This window comes from Arachis ipaensis, chromosome B9 (genome assembly GCF_059453495.1).
Source record: "Arachis ipaensis isolate K30076 ecotype BB chromosome B9, ASM5945349v1, whole genome shotgun sequence".
Lineage (NCBI taxonomy): Eukaryota > Viridiplantae > Streptophyta > Magnoliopsida > Fabales > Fabaceae > Arachis > Arachis ipaensis.
The window spans coordinates 113764475-113782667 of record NC_142444.1 but is presented as its reverse complement, the minus strand read 5'-3'; the positions used below and the strand labels follow the sequence as shown (position 1 = coordinate 113782667).

Below are 18193 nucleotides of genomic sequence, written 5' to 3'. Positions count from 1 at the left end.
ACTCACAACCATGGCGGAGGAGGTCGAGCAAATCATGCTGGGGAGGATAGAAGAGTTTTAGGCTCTTACATCAATCTAAACACAGGAAACTATGGAAGTAGCATTCAAAAGCCAACCATCCACGCCAACAATTTCGAACTGAAGCCACAGCTCATCACCCTTGTTCAGAACAACTGTTCGTTCGGAGGGAGTGTCCAAGAGGACCCCAATCAACATCTAACCACCTTCCTGAGAATTGTGACACAGTGAAGTCTAATGGTGTTCATCCTGACGCCTATAGACTGCTCTTATTTCCATTCTCACTCAAGGATAAGGCAGCCAAGTGGCTGGAGTCTTTCCCGAAGGAGAGCTTGACAACTTGGGAAGATGTGGTGAACAAATTCTTAGCAAGATTCTACCCCCCTCAACGAATCAATAGGCTGAGAGCTGAGGTCCAAACCTTCAGGCAACAAGATGGTGAGACTCTGTATGAAGCATGGGAGAGGTTTAAAGACCTAACAAGGAGGTGTCCACCTGACATGTTCAACGAATGGGTGCAGCTGCACATTTTCTATGAAGGGCTCTCTTATGAGTCAAAGAAGGCCGTAGACCATTCATCCGGAGGATCTTTGAACAAGAAGAAGACCATTGAGGAGGCCATAGATGTCATTGAAACTGTAGCAGAGAGTGACTACTTCTATGCTTCCGAAAGAGGGAACACTAGAGGAGTGATGGAGCTAAACAATGTAGATGCTCTGCTGGTTCAGAACAAGCTCATTACCAAGCAGCTGGCTGACTTAACCAAGAAGATGAAGAGGAACCAAGTAGCAGTAATCTCCACTTCATCAACAACCGAAGAAGGAGTGAATGAAGAAGCAGAGGGAAGTCAGGAGCAAGTCAACTACATTGGGAATTCACGTAGGCAAAACCATGATCCATACTCCAAGACCTACAACCCTGGATGGAGGAATCACCCAAACTTTGGGTGGGAAAATTAACAAGACCAAAGCCTTGATCAAAGACGCCCAAATCCCAACAATGCAAGCCACCAACATTTTACATCTAGACCATATCAATACCCCCATAACAACATCTCTCCACATCCACATCAAAACCAAAATAATTTACCTCATCCTTCCACCTCTAATTCCGATCTACAATCATTTGATGACAGACTCTCAAGGATTGAGAATCTACTTGAAGGCATAGGCAAGGAGATTCAAGACAACAAGGTGTTCAAGGAGGAAGTGCGAGCCAATTTCAAGAACCAGGGAGACACAATCAAGAGGTTGGAATCTCTCTGAGCAAATACCCAAACCCACAGATGGATTCCCAAGTGACACAGAGAAGAATCCGAGAGGTGAAACAAAGAAAGTAAGATGGGAAGATTGCAAGATGGTCACTATAAGTGATAAGGAGACTGAGGACAAGCCAAGCAAGCTGTCAGAACAACCTGAAGATACCTCAGTAGAGAAGAAGGAAAAAGATCATCAAGAACCAGAAATCTCACAACAGGAGCTGCTGAGACTCTATGCACCTTTTCCCCAATTGCTCAATGGTGCTGTGGAGAAGAGAATATACTCAAGGTTTCTAGATTTGTTTGCATCTCTGCATGTCAACATACCATTCATCAAGACTATTCAACAAATGCCTGCATACATCAAGTATATGAAGGAGCTGATTCCCAGGAAAAGCTCACTCAAGGGAGGCCAAACTATAGTGATGAACAAGGAGTGCAGTGCCCTCATTCAACCACAGTTGCCTACAAAAAGAAAAGATCCAGGGAGTTTTCATGTCCCCTGTGCCATAGGAGAAACAATGTTTGATAAAGCACTCTGCGATTTGGGAGCAAGCATCAATTTAATGCCCTTATCCCTGGTGAAGAGGCTGCAGATCAATGAGATAATGCCCACAGATGTAGTCATCAGGCTGGCTGACAAAACTCAAAAACAAGCAATAGGAGTGGTGGAGAATGTACTGGTAAAAGTTGGGAAATACTTCCTCCCAACAGACTTTGTCATATTGGACATGGAAGAGAGTTACACTCACCCAATCATATTGGGAAGACCATTCCTAGCTACAGCCAGAGCACGCATAGATGTGGAGCGAGGGGAGTTAATATTAAGGATTCATGATGAACGACTCAGCTTCAATGTCTTCAAACTCTCACAAGAAGCAGACCAAGAGAACAAAGAACCAAGCAAAGATCATAATGGGATACTAAAAGAGGAAGCAAGCACTGAAGCACAACCAGCCCATATGGGAAAGCCCTTGGTTGATGAACAAGGAAATAAGCAGTTGTCACAGCTCAAGGAAAAGCTGGAGGAACCTAAACCACCAGAGACATGTGGAGACAACAATAAAATTCCCTTAGAAGAAGAAGTCACAAAGAGCAAGGCAACATCAAAAGGGACAAAGAAGAAGGTACCAAGGGGGTGGAGAAACAAGAAGATCCCTACAGAGGACTTCTCTCCAGGGGATAAAGTGATCTCAGCTTACTTCCCAGATATCCCCCCTAATCTCCCCACTGTACCATCTCAGTTACCTAAGGTCTTCACTATCAACAGAGTTCTCTCCTTGGAACATGTAGAGATCATTGATACAACCAATGGATATAAGTCCACAGCAAGAGGGGAGGACTTTAAGCATTACCAACAACCCTGATGAGGGAGAAACGTTAAGCTAGTGACGCTAAAGAAGCGCTTCATGGGAGGCAACCCATGTTTTATATACTTTTAGAAAATAGTGAATAAGTCAATATTCATGAATCCTAACCCAAACTTGACAAATACTTGGTGAAATTCTTATATTGCAGTATATAGTGAAGAATAAGTTTGGTGTTCAAAGCGTGCCAAGAAAGCATGAATGCAGCTGAGAGCATGCTAGTCTTGGAGCTTTGAACAGAACTTTTCATCACAGTGCTCCAAACTAAGTTTGGTGTCACCCCATGGTGTCACCAATGTGCATATAAGGATACACAGTTAGTTAGAATTCATGAATAAACAATCTAATCTTTTCTTCTTTTTAGTATTCTAGCCGTAAAGTTTAAATTATTTTTTTTATAATATTAATTCTTACTTTTCTTATTTTATCTTTATAGGGAAAAAGAGAGGAACATTGAAGGAGATTGATTGGACAACTAAATGAGAAGGGTTCGGCCACTTCATGAAGAGGGACTACACACTTGTTCTCAAAAGGGAACACATTGGAAAATGTTTCCATGCAACATTGAAAAAAAAAAGAGACCCCTGAAGACCGAACCAATAACCCTCATAAAGTGATGATCCTTGTCCCTTCTCCATGCACAACCCTAACCGTCCATCAAAGCAACCACTCCATCAATCCATACCCTCCTTTCACTCACAACCTCTCTATATAAGTAATCCTTGTTCCGTGCCCTAGCTTCACACTCCACACCCACTCTTCACACTTATCCATTTCGGAACAAAGCATTTCCTAACCTTTTAAAAACATTCTCCCTCACTCCATCCATTGCACTCAACCCTAAACAACCAAAAGTCTCCACACCCTTGCCAACTTCACACATTAACCCTCATTCATGGCATCTTCGAGCTCTAAAAGAAGGAAGAGAAAGGAACCTATGGAGCAACACCCGTATGATGAAAAGAGATTTAGAAGCTTGCACCATGCATCGCAATACGGGTGGATGGTGGATAAGGAGATTATTTATGAGCTGGAATTTCAAGTTAGAAAAACTGAGTGTCCCGAAATCACAAAGAAGGTAGAAAAGAGAAGATGGGAGCTCCTCACTGATCCGGTCATTAAGGTAAATACAAATCTTATAAGAGAGTTTTATGCAAATGCGGTCCGATATGATAAGGCAGATGAGTCATATACAAGCTTTGTGAGAGGAAAGATTGTAGATTTTGGTCCCATGAGTGTCATGAGGGCATTAAAGCTGTGGTCCATACCGTTTGAAGAAGAGAGTTATCATTCAAGAATGGACAACAACCCTAATCATGACCAGATTGTGCAAGACATTTGTGTACCAAAAGCTGACTGGGAAAGATATGCAGATAGGAGACCAAGGTTCATCAAGAGAGCAGATCTCACCCCGGAAGCAAAAGGGTGGTTCGAAATTGTAAGGAGGTTCATCCTCCCAGCAGCGAACAACTCGGAGGTGAATCTCAAGAGAGCCACACTGGTGCACTGTATACTCAAAGGAGGAGAGATCAAGGTTCATGAACTCATAGCAGAAGGCATTAGAAAAATGGCAGAGAAAAGTGACTCAAGGGGAACGTTAGGTTACCCCAGCACTATTTACCGACTATGCAAGAAAGCTGGGGTGGTGTTTGAAGATGAGGACCCCGTGTGGATAAAAGAGGGCATTCCAATAACCGTTCGACGAATGCATGCTACCGCATCCCCCCTGCCTCAACGGAAGCAAAGGAAGAGACCGGTCCCTCAAGTAGTAGAAGGACAAGTCGTAGAGGGGCAAGCACTAGCCACCTTGGATATGCACCAATTGCAGGAAGCTATTGATGGGCTATCTCGACAATATTTGGAAAGCCAAGGAGCACAAGGAGAGCTTCAACTACAGATGATGGGGCAGCAAGAGGAGTCACTCTCAAGATGGATGACTCAACAAGGGGAGTGGCAAAAGCAAATGATGGGTCAGCAACTGAGTCAAGGACAACAATGGAGTGAAACATTCCACAGGATAGAACAAAGGCAAAATGAGCAACAAGAATCCATCCAGAGGCTAATCAACATCCAAGCACATCAAGGTGCACATATACATGAGATGCATCGAAGACAAATAGAACAGGCAGAACTATTGGACGAGCAAAGGGCATTCGCAGAAGGAGTTTACCTGAGCGAGACTGGGCATCATATAAATACTCAAGCCAGGCTCGGTTACTTGGTAGGACAGCTACCTATATTGCATCCAGGAATCACAAGGTATGAAGAAATGAGGGATGAATTAGCACGAGAAGAAAGACAAAAGGTGGAAGAGAGTCATGAATCAGTGAGGAAGGCACTTGAGGATTGGAAGCAAGCAAGATTGGCATGGATGCGAGGGAATGCAAGAGGACACAAAGAAGACAAACAAGGAGGAAAGCATGGGCATCCACAAGAGTAAAAGGTGGTGGAGTTCCTTCTTTGGTCCATCTTTCTCTATGCTTTAAATAAGGAAGATCTTGTATGAAATAGAACTTGCTTCCATGTTAGTTTGAATTATTTTTATTTTGTCTTTTAAGTTTTCGGTTGAAGAGGTCTATGTTTGCTAGTCTTTATGTCACTGCATCCTTACTTTGCTTACTTGTATGCTTGTCCTTTTGAATCAAATGAAAGGATAATGTGTGTTTCGAAAGATCAGAGAGGAGTTCATACTATGGAGTAAGTTCATGAGTTTATGGTATAGTCATAAGTTAGCTAAGTTGGTTCAACCATAAGGTGGGAAGACAACTATCTGTCAGGAATACTATGCTTGAGACATACCCCATGAGACTAGCTAAATAAGAAGATCCTAATAAGAAAAAAGGAAAGAACAATAAAGGTTGAAAAATAAAAGAAAAAGAGTAAGCAATAAGGCTAGGCACCAATGGTTTTAATCTTGAGTTATGTGTCTATGGTGCTCCTGTGTGAGGGATCTACTTGGATGAATAAGCTCTTAGGGGTGCCTTATCACTTGGTAACTTGGGTTAACTAACTCGGGATTATCAGCTGAAAGTCTACTATCAAGAGTAACCTTCACTACAGAGCATTTAGTAACCCAAAGAGGTGCAGGACACCAAGGTCTCAAGAAAAGAAAATAAATAAACTATATGCCTGTGGTGTGTATGTATGGGGGAAAGAGACTTGAGGGAGTAAGTCCTTAGGGGTGTCTTAACACCTAGCACCTTGAACCAACTGGTTCGGGAGTGTTGGCTGAAAGCTTATCTTAAAGAGTCGCCCCCTTACAGAGCACTTAGCCTAAGAACACAAATAAGCCCTGAAATAACAATAAAAGGATCAATGAATAAAAGTCTCATGGGATGCAATCACAGTGAGTGTTCTAGGACATGATAAAGGTCTGAAAGCCAGGAATGAACCTAAGTTGCTATGCATGAAACCACCATAAAACCAGGGGCATGACCTCCACAAGAATGACTCATTTCTCTTGGCATTCCATTCATCATTCTCTTGTTCCAGTACTTGCTTAGGGACAAGCAAGCTTTAAGTTTGGTGTTGTGATGCCAGGGCATCTTGGCCAGTTTCACTGACCTTTTCTTTACTGTTTTTAGGTAGTTTCATGCATTTCCTTAAAAAATAAGCTAGTTTTGGGTAGATATTCACTTACATCTTGATTCCAGCATACATTGTGCACTTTACATGATTTCATGAGGATTTTGCATGAATTTAATGACAAATTTGATGTTGCATTTCGCATGACTTGGACTAGAACTTTGATGCACTTTATTGCTTGATTTCAGGACAAAGGAAGCAAAGAAGAACCACATTAGCGGCTACGTTAGTTACACTAACGTTAGTACTAACGTGGAATGGGAGTAACTTGCAAAGTTAATGAGAAAAGTAATCGCCAATAACGCTCTCGAAGCCATCATTGCCCACGTTAAGAGGCACGTTAACTAAGTTAACGTGAACTCTAACGTTAAGAGGTAAAGGGGAAGCCAACGTTAGTGACATTCAACTTTGTCACTAACGTTGGCCAAGTCACAATAAGCCACGTTAACTCCCACGTTAACCTAGTTAACGTGGAAGCTAACGTGAAGAAAGTAGGTGGTCGACAACGTTAGTGACACCAAACATTGTCACTAACATTGGGATTAACCCACACAAGCCCCAATAAGCCACGTTAACCCCCACGTTAACCTAGTTAACGTGGAAGCTAACGTGAAGAAGGAAGGTAATCGCCAACGTTAGTGACACCTAACATTGTCACTAATGTTGGAAGGAGGCCACACAAGCCACAATGAGCCATGTTAACTCCCACGTTAACTTAGTTAACGTGGAAGCTAAAGTGAGGAGGAGAGATGATGAGCCAACGTTAGTGACATTCACCTTTGTCACTAACGTTGGAGATGGCTAGCACAGCCACGTTAGAGGCCACGTTAACCTAGTTAACGTGGACTCTAACGTGGGAGCTAAGGGCACATTGGAACGTTAGTGACAAAGGTAAGTGTCACTAACGTTCTCGAAGGTTGGCAAGCCTACGTTAAAAGAGCCACGTTAACTAAGTTAACGTGGACTCTAACGTAAGGAAGGGGGAGACTTCTCAACGTTACTGGGAAAGGTGAGTCCCAATAACGTGTGCGAAGGACATAGAGGCAACGTTAGTGGCAACGTTTGTGCCACTAACGTTGAAGTTAACGTGGCTCTTACTCTGGTGAGGAACGTTAGTGAAAAAGGTAATTGTCACTAACGTTCTCGAACCCATATTTTTACTGAACGTTAACACCACTAACGTCCTGAGCTAAAGTCTTTGCCCACTTCACACTTTCTCTCTGCAAGTAAAGCCAAGCCCAATGAAGAAGATAACTGCTTCAAACTCAAGATCCAAAGGCCCATACCCAAGACTTGAAGAGCCAACTAGAAGATCAGAAGAGTAGTATATATAGGAGTAGCTTTGAATTGAAAAAGGGAGTTGGAAATTATAGGGAGCCTCTTGGCATAGAACTACTCTCTGTATTTTACTTTCTCTGCACTTCTAGTTTCATCATGTATTCTCCATCTTTGTTTTCATTTTCCAGAGCTATGAACAACTAAACCCCTTTCATTGGGTTAGGGAGCTCTGTTGTAATTTGATGGATCAATACTAGTTTTCATTATTCTTCTTCTATCTTTCCTCTTGATTTTACTTGAAAGCTTTCGATCTTCATCCAATTGGGTAGTTATCTTGGAAAAGAAGCTATTCAAACTTGGATCTCTTCTGAACATTGAAAGAGGAATGAAGAGATCATGCTAGAAATGCTTTCTCATGCTGGACCAAATTGGGTTTGAATGGATATGTGACTATAATCCTCTCAATACTTGATTTGGGAAATGCATGTGGTATAATCAGTGACCATACTTCATCTCTTCTCATGAGCAATTGACCAAGGAATTGGCTATTGATCAAGATGTGAGAGATTGAATTACAAAGAATTGTAATTCGATCACTTAAGATTGCCAAGGAGATCAATGAGTGCATTGATTGAGGAAGAGATGAAAATGAAATTGATCCGGAGAATGCAACATCTCCTGAGCCCAATGAACTCCCCATTTCTGATCTTACCCATTCTCTTTAATTTCTGTCATTTACTTTTATGAGCAATTACCCCATTCCCATTTAAGCTTCTGCAATTTACTTTCCGTCATTTACATTCAGCTCTTTATTTCTAGCATTTACTTTTCTGTTATTTACTTTCCCGCCATTTAATTTTCTGCAATTCTCAACCCAAATTCTGATTCGCTCAACTAGAACATTCCTCTAACTAAAGTTGCTTGATCAATCAATCCCTGTGGGATTCGACCTTACTCTATTGTGAGTTTTTACTTGACGACAAATTCGGTACACTTGCCGAAGGAAATTTGTTATGAGACAAGTTTTCCGTGTATCACATTCCTGCCCTGTGATCTCTGAAATCACTTAACACACATATCAAGGTATCTAATGGTAATAAGAGAGGATTAAACATAGGGAACTTAAGGCCAAAGAAGCATGTTTTCAATAAAAGCACATAATTAGGAAGGTAAATGTAAAACCATGCAAATAGTATGAATAAGTGGGTAAAGAGTTGATAAAATCCACTCAATTAAGCACAAGATAAACCATGAAATAGTGGTTTATCAACCTCCCCACACTTAAACAATAGCATGTCCTCATGCTAAGCTCAAGAGAAGCTATAAAGAATGAAGAATGTATGAAATGCAACCTATGAATGTAACTACATGCAGAATGTTTCCACCTACTTAGTTAAAAGTAAACAAATCTTTCAAGAGGAAATATGAACTGGATTTCACTAATTCAAATCATAAAAATAAAGTACAAATAGACTTGCAAGAAGAAAATAGCTCATGAAAGCAGGGAACAAGGGATTAAGCATCGAACCCTCACTGGTAGTGTATACACTCTATTCACTCAAGTGTTTTAGGTTCGATTCTCTCAATTCTCTACTAACCTTGCTTTCTAAGGCTTGCTCTTCATCTAACAATCAACATAAATTTAATGTACAGATACACATATCAAGAGGTCTTTTAAGGGTTGTAATGGGGTTAGGGTCAAGGTAGGATTGTATTTGGCCAAGTGGACTAAAAACTGAATCCTTAATTAACTTAAACTTTCCACCTAACTTTAGACAATCCATGTAATCACAATACAAAATCTAACTATCCATCAACCATGTTTTCCACATTATTCATGCATTCTAACTCTAAGTACCGTACATATGCATTGCTTTCACCACTTACTTTGGGGCATTTTGTCCCCTTTCTCTTATTTGTACTTTTTCTCTTTTTCTTCTTCTCTTTTTTTTAATTATTATTTTTTTCTTTATTTTTTTTCAATGCATATGGTTAAATTATTGAATGCATAAACATGTCCTAAACATTTCTTTCATATTTTCAGAAAAATTCTAACATACTCAATTCTCAAACCAAATATTTTCAATCTCAATTTTCCCACACTTAAATTATAAGCATTCTCACTAGTCTAAGCTAACCAAGGATTTAAATTAAAGACATTATTGTTTTCCGCTTAGAGTTAGTAATGAGCTAAAGTAAAGAACAAAGGGGTAAAATAGGCTCAAAATTGGTTTGCAATGGATAATGAAAGGGTTAAGGCCATATGGGTATGTAAGCTCAGTGAAATAAGGCCTCAATCATATAAGTGTATGCATACATCAAATAATAGAAATATAGAATTAAGCAAGACAAAGATCACAATTTTAGAGAGAAAAATACACACTAAAACAGAATTTTGGTTGATAAAATGCAACCAATTCAAATAGGCTCAAAAATCTCACAAGTTTTGTGTGTTCGAGTTCTAAACCATGTTCCATTATAATATTTCTTCAAACAAGTGTAACATTAAATTTTATTCAAATTAGTGAAATTCTCTAAAAGGTTTCTTGAAAAAGAAAATATTACTTTAACCAAGTGGTAAAATATGCAAAAAAATCAAATAAATATGCAATCAAACATGCAAATGCAACAACTAACAAGGAAAATAAAAAATTTGGTGTTGAGTCAAGAAATAACTAACCCATGAAGATCGGTATCGACCTCCCCACACTTAAAGATTTCACCGTCCTCTGTGCATGCTGAGATGTGCAGGTAGACGGGTTGTTCCAACTGATGCTTTTCGCTATAGATTGTGCAGATTGACTTGCTTGTCTCCCCATGTAAGCGTCTTCCGGTTCTCTTCCTGGTGGCCATCCTGAAAGAAAAAGGGAAGAAAGGTAACCCAATAATAGAGATAAGAAAATAAATGAAGTATGGTTGGGTTAATACCAAATGATAAGGGTCTCATTTACATGGAAGCTTCAACATGTACGTGAGAAAACAATATAAGCACATGGCATACCAGTGGTGCAAAATTTGCAACAAGGGAGAAGAGAGTGGGGAAAGAGAGATAATATAAATTCATGTCAATGCAAGAGTAATACATATATAAAAGATTGGAATTGATTTAAATAATATTACTCAATAAGAATGAAACAAGTCACTAAGCACTAAGAAAATACCAGAAAAGATGTAACAGTTGAATAAGAACATTTGAACACCAATAATAATTTTAAAAATATGCAATGAATGAAAGTATACAAATAAATTAAATAAAATAGAATGAAAGTGAGAGAAAAGAAGAAAGCAAGAAGAAAGAAATAAGAAAAGATAAGAAAAATAAGGATTAGAGAAGAAAAGATAAGAAATTTGGCTGATCTGGATATTCTGTGCGCCGCTTGTGACGCGGACGCGTGAGTGACGCGGTCGTGTGGTGCGCGATAAGGTCAGGTGATGCGGACGCGTGGGTCACGCGATCGCGTAGCCTGTTTTGTGCGATTGGCGCGAGTGCAGCCTCGCGGTCGCACATCTCTCTGTTCGAAACTCTTTTTTGCCAAAATTCTGGGTGACGCGATCGCGTGGGGCATGCGAGTTTCGAACAGAGAGTTGTGCGACCGCGAGGCTGCACTCCCGCCACTAGCACAAATCAAGTCACGTGATCGCGTGCCCCACGCGTCCGCGTCGCCTGACCATATTGCGCACCACGCGACCGCGTCGCCAGCGTCACACAACCTATCCAGATTAGTGCCAATTTTCTTATCTTTTCTTCTCTAATCCTAATTTCTTCTATCTTTTCTTCTTTCTTCTTTCTTTCTTACTTCATTTCTTTCCCTTCTCATTCTTCTTATCTTTTATTTTATTTTATTTATTTGCATACTTTCATTCATTGCATATTTTTATTTTTCTAAATTTATTATTTTACCATTGGTGTTCAAATATTCTTATTCAACTGTTACATCTTTTCTAGTATTTTCTTGGTGCTTAATGACTTGTTTAATTCTGATTGAGTAATATTATTTAAATCAATACCAATCTTTTATATCTGTATTACTTTTGTATTGACATGAATTTATATTATCTCTCCTTCCCCACTCTCTTCCCCATTGTTGTACATTTTGTACCACTGGCATACCATGGCTTCTATTGTTTTCTCACTTGCATGTTGTAGCTACCATGTAATTGAGACCCTTATTATTTGGCATTAACCCACCCATACTGTATTTATTTTCCTATCTTTATTTCTGGGTTACTCTTCTTCCCTTTTTCTTTCAGGATGGCCACCCGGAAGAGAACCGGAAGACGTTTACATGGGAAGACAGGCAAGTCAATCTGCACAATCTATACAATCTATAGAGAAAAGCATCAGTTGAAGCCACCCGTCCACTTGCACATCTTAGCATGCACCGAGGACGGTGCAATCTTTAAGTGTAGGGAGGTCGATACCGATCTCCATGGGTTAGTACCTTTCTGTTTCAACACCAATGGTTAAATTTTCTTTGTTAAATTAGTTATTGCATTTGCATATTTGTTTGATTTTATGCATTTAGTTACTACTTGGTTAAAGTAATAAAATTCTTTTAAAACCCTATCTTTGAAAATTTTCACTAATTTAAATTGAAAAAATTTTTATGTTAAAACTTGTTTGAAGTTGTATTTGGAACATGGTTTTTGAGACAAAGAACACACAACCTATGAGATTTTGAGCTTATTTACATGGTTACATTATTTAACCATAAATTTTTATTCTTGTGTGTTTTCTTCACTATGATTGTAATCTATATTTTGTTCCAATCTATATGTCCATTATTTAGTGTATTTACATGCTTGCATATGATTGAGGCCATTATTTGATTTTAGCTCACTTATCTCAAATAAGCCTACCCTTTAAATCACCCTTGTCAGCCACTTTGAGCCTTTTAATCCCCATTTATTCTGTATCTTACCACATCACTAGCCTTAAGTAGAAAAACAATTAAATATCCCAATTGAATCTTTGGTTAGCTTAAGATAGGGATTTTGCATTAACTAAGTATGGGGAAATTGTGGGAACTTGGGTTAATAAGAGAATGTATCATGTTTCTAATTTATTTGAATATTGGGAATTTGGGAACCTACTCATGAAAAACCAAAATAGAAAAATAATGGAGAATCCATGTGCATTGATAAGTTATGTTTGCTTTTATGATTCAAAAAAAAAGAGAAAAAGAGAAAATATATATATATATATATAAATAAGGGGATAAAATTACCCCAATGTTATGTTAATGAAAAATCAATGCACATGTGATAAATTAAAAAGAAAAAGTTGATACATGAGTATGTGATGTAAAAGTGGGAATTTTGGGTAGCTAGGCATGAATTAGAATTATATAGAGTATATGTATGTTAGGTGAAAGTTTAGGTTAATTAAAGATTCAATTTATAGCTCACTTAACCATATATATATATATATATATATATATATATATATATATATATATATATATATATATATATATATATATATATATATATATATATATCCTTACCTTTACCTTAGCCCCATTACAACCCTGAAAAGACCTCATGATGTTTGTATTTGTATGCTAAATATTTGTTGATTGGTTAGATGAAGAACAAAGTTTAGAAATCATGATTAGAGAAGAGTAGAGTGATTAACCCTAGACACTTGAGAGATTAGAGTGATATACACTTCGAGTGAGGGTTCAATGCTTGATTCTATGTTCCCTGCTTTCATGAGCTATCTTCTTACAAGTTTACTTGTCTTTTATTGTATGATTTGAATTAGTGAAATCTGATTTATGTTTGTCTTGAAGAGCTTATTTACTTTTAACCAAGTAGGAAGAAACATTTTTCATGTAGTTGCATTCATAGGTTGCATTTCATACATTCTACCATTCCTCTTCATTCTTTATAGCTTCTCTTGAGCTTAGCATGAGGACATGCTAATGTTTAAGTGTGGGGAGGTTGATAAACCACTATTTCATGGTTTATGTTGTACTTAATTGAGTGGATTTTATCAACTCTTTACCCACTTATTCATAATATTTGCATGATTTTATATTTCCTTTCCAATTTTATTCTATAATTGGAAACTTGCTTCCCGAGCCTTTTAATTACCAAAAATTAATTTTCCCTTATCACCATTAGATGTCTTGATATGTGTGTTAAGTGATTTCAGAGATTACAGGGCAGGAATGGCTCAGAGGATGGAAAGGAAGCATGCAAAAGTGGAAGGAATACAAGAAGTTGGAGAAATTGCTAAGCTGTCCAGCCTGACCTCTTCGCACTCAAACGGCTATAACTTTAGCTATAAAGGTCCAAACCACATGGTTCCGGTTGCGTTGGAAACCTAACATCCGGGGATTCAATTTGATATATAATATGTCATAGTTGCTCTGACGATAGGCGATGCGATCACGTGCTCCATGCGAACGCGTCGCAGTGACGAAAAACCAGCATGGTAGATTTCTCTCCTCTCTTTTAGGATTTAGGATTAGGATTAGGATTTCTTCGTTTCTTCATTCCAGGTTTAATATTTACTTTTATTTATGTTTCTATTCTACTTTTACTTTAATGCTTTTATTCGTATCTACAAATGTTGCCAAATTGGCTTATGAACTTTTTCCATGTTAAATTTTCATATTTTATTTAATATAATTTGAGGTATTTCAAACTTATGATTGCTTTCTTTAATTTATTAATGTTCTCCATTTATCCAAATTATTTTCATTCAAATAGAATTTCTCCCCTTTTGGCTTTGGTTGATTAATTGGTGACTCTCGAGTTATCAAACTCATTGTTGATTGAAATTTGGAATTCTTCAAGAATTAATTCGAGTTTCAATAACTCTAACTTTTCCTAAGGAAAGACTGGGACTTGAGGAATCGAAATTAATTCATCCACTTAACTTACCTTCATAGTTAGAGGTTAACAAAGTGGGAGAAAAATCCAACTCTCATCACAATCGATAAGGATAACTAGGACAGGACCTTCATAGTTATTTTACTTGTCATTCAACTAACTTTTTACCTTAATCCAAAACCCCAAAACATACCTTTGCATAACCAATAATAAGAACATACCTCCCTGCAATTCCTTGAGAAGACGACCCGAGGTTTGAATACTTCGGTTAACAATTTATTTAGGGGTTTGTTACTTGTGACAACCAAAACGTTTGTACGAAGGGATTTTTGAAGGTTTAGAAACTATACTTGCAACGAGGATTTATCCGTAATTTTCTAGACCACGCAAAAGTTTCTCTCGTCAGTGTGCATGCCCAGGAAGATTTTGAAAGTGTGCATATGTACAGGGGTGTGCGTATGCACAGGTACTAAAATTTATAAAGTCTGTTCACTCGCACAAGCTATGCGAGCGCCCTAACAGACGACCCTTCCCGACTTGTGCATGCGCACAGGGCTGTGCGTCCGCACAGGTCGTAATTCTTCATTAATGTGCGTGCGCACAACCTATGCTAGTGCTGCTACCAGAGCCCTTTTCCCTACCTGTGCGTGCGCACATATCAGAAATCCTGAAATTCTGCAACTTTGCACACTCTTAGATTTTCAACACCAACTTTGAATGATCATAACTTTCTCTACAAAATTCCAAATTTTGCAAACTTTATATCAAATCGAAGAGTTTTCAATAATCTTCAAATATAAACAAAATTCAACAAATTTTAAAAATCGAAGCAAAAATTATGATCAGGCAAAGTTCACCAAAAATCTATTTTTACCCAAAAACCACATAACCTCAATTTTAACCAAGCCTCGATCCAATACCAATCAATCACATTTCAACCATACCAAAAACAACCCAAAATTCATACCAAACACTACTTCAACCACTCAATCATCTAAATCATTTATTACTCACCTCTTCCAAATCTAAAATTTAACCTAACATCACATACCTTTTTCTTAATACCACCATTCAAATTCTCAACATTAATCAATACAAGCACCAATTCTTTTATTCCATTATTATCATCCAATCCATTAAATTTTCAAACACTTCACTCATTTACTTCCATCATGAACCACAATAACCAATAATCAAAATTATCACCAACACCCAAAACCATCATAACATTCATAATCAATATCAATCATCAATAATATCAACAATCACTACAATTCCTCATCAATTTCAATAATCATCAATCCCTCATCAATTACAATTAAATCACACATTTATCATCAAACTTCCTCATTATTAAATACGATCAATCACCATGAAACTCATATACTCCTCATACCAAAACTTCATATCACCATCACCATCATACAAGTTATCCCCAAACATCAAAATCACATACAATTAAGCATACACCCAAAGCATTCAATCCTATCTTACAGGTCAACTAGCCTAAGTGTCCAGAAACATTATATATTATATAAAGAAAACCGAAATCATACCTTGGCCGATTCCCAAACACACCAATCACCAAAACGAAACCACCAAGCTTGATCCAAAGCCTCAACCAACTCCAACAAACACCAAGGCTCACACTAACAACACATATATCACCAAAATCAAAACCTAAGATACATAAAATAACTAAACACAAGAATTTAGTAAATCCTTACCTTATCCAACGTGAGTAGGGATAAAACCCAATAATTACCCGCTACTAGAGATCACCTAAACAAACAAAACCACAAAACTTGCTCAAAACCCCAACCAAAAACGCACAGAAACTTAGGGCACAAAACTGGAGAGCCAGATGTGAGCCCTTACCAGATTTCTTTAGATAGAAAGGAAGATCTCATCAAGAGCTTCGTGTGACCGCAAACGGCTCGTCAATCGGAGGTCCGTAGCTCAAGTTAAAAGCAAAAGAAGGTGAGGGTGAATAGTGTTTTCTCTTCTCCCTCTCCTCTCATGGAAGCTGCGCCCCTCTCTCTCTTAGGACTGGAAAAATGAGTTCAAAGCTCATTAAATGAGCTTATATATGTTGGTCCTTGGATCCGATTTGGGCCCGATCCAACCCGTTAGCATTTTTGGTCCGTTTGGCCCACCTTGGGCCAAAACCTTTAAGATTAGTGCCCGGTCTTCGATTCTAAATTATTTTTCTTCTTTCAAAATAATAAATCAATCTTCAAAATATTATTTTCTAAAATACGCGATAATGGACAGTCTAGAGCCGGTATTGCCAGCTTAAGTGTCAGTATGCATTTTTACAAAAAATTTTCGAAAGAAATACATTTTCCAGCTCAGAAAAATTCACTGAAATTAAATTTCATATTTTTATTTTCAAATTAAAACTTCTAAATTTTGAATCTATTCCGGGCACTAAGATTATTTTATTAAAATGGTTTTACGTGAAAATGCGGATTCTTACAGATAACGTCATATTCTATAATAAATAGTACCATCTTCTATTATTCTGTCAAAAAAATATTTGGTCAATGAGAGTAATTACCATAACTTGTGGCCTACTCTCACTCCTACTCTTTTTTTTCATTTTTATTTTCTTATTATTACTCTATGATATAAAAGAATGTGAGAGAAAGAAGATTTGTGTGATTGGCGAGTGAATGGAAGATGAACAGAAGAGGTAGACGGAGATCTGGTGTACTCGGGTGCAACACCAGTAGAGCACTTTTAATAGCATGAGTTTATTTTTTGCTGCTCCAATTCAGGTAAATTTTTTTAAGTATTTTTCTATGCTCGAGGTTATTGTCAAAGTCATTGTCTTGGATCTTAACTATTTAGAAATAGTTTACTTTTATAAGTTTTGCTATTCATAGTGGACAATTCTTAATTGCTTAAATTGAGGAATGTTAGTTTGTTTTTCATAATGGTTATGCTACACTAGCTCATTATTGTTGGTCTTATAGTTTTGTTGTTTTTCTTTATGAATGGAAATATATTTTAAAGGCATGTACTTATGCTTAGGTGGTAGATATTTATGGATCTACTAATAATGGAATACCAATTTGAATATATATCTACTTGAAAGGTCATCTTTGTTTGTTATTTATGTCAATATGAAATTCACAGAAAGTCTTTTCTTGACTTATGAACTTCTTCTCCAATGTATGAGTATATACTGGAAATCATTCAATAATATCAAGGTTTGAAGCATTGGATCCTATCAGGAGGTTCAAACTTGATTTGGTTGAGGTGATTATTTGAAGTTTATTTTTTTTAGAATCTTTTTTCATGTACTAATATTTTGATATACCTGCATATCGAGGTGTTGAGTTAAAGTAGGTTAGTAGGTTACATGAATTTAATGAAGTTGTCTACTAAAGAATGTCAGAAGAAGTTTGTGTGATTGGTGAGTGAAGGAAAGATGAATGGAAGAGGTAGACGGAGATCTGGTGTGCTCGGGTGCAACACCAACGAAGCACTTCTAATAGAGTGAGTTTATTTTTTGCTGCTCCCATTCAGGTAAATTTTTTTAATCATTTTTCTATGCTCAAGGTTATTGTCGAAGTCATTGTCTTGGATCTTAACTGATTGGAATTAGTTTTCTTTTATTAGTTTTGCTATTCAAGGTGGACAATTCTTAATTGTTTAAATTGAGGATTGTTGGTTTATTTTTCATAATGGTTATGTTGCACTAACAAATTATTGTTGGACTTGCAGTTCTGTTGTTTTGCTTTATAGATGTCAATATGTTTTAGAGGCATGCACTTATGTTTAGGTGGTAGATATCCATGGATCTACTAAGAATGGTCATACCAATTTGAATATATAT

At 37.6% G+C, this 18193-nt stretch overlaps 1 non-coding gene across 1 annotated transcript; it reads right to left on the bottom strand.

The window, feature by feature from the left end:
* Positions 1-416: 416 nt before the first annotated feature.
* On the bottom strand, positions 417-520 carry LOC148545962 (small nucleolar RNA R71). Its single transcript, XR_015900783.1, has one exon. It is a non-coding gene; the product is annotated as a small nucleolar RNA R71 (small nucleolar RNA).
* Between the last annotated feature and the right edge of the window lie 17673 nt (positions 521-18193).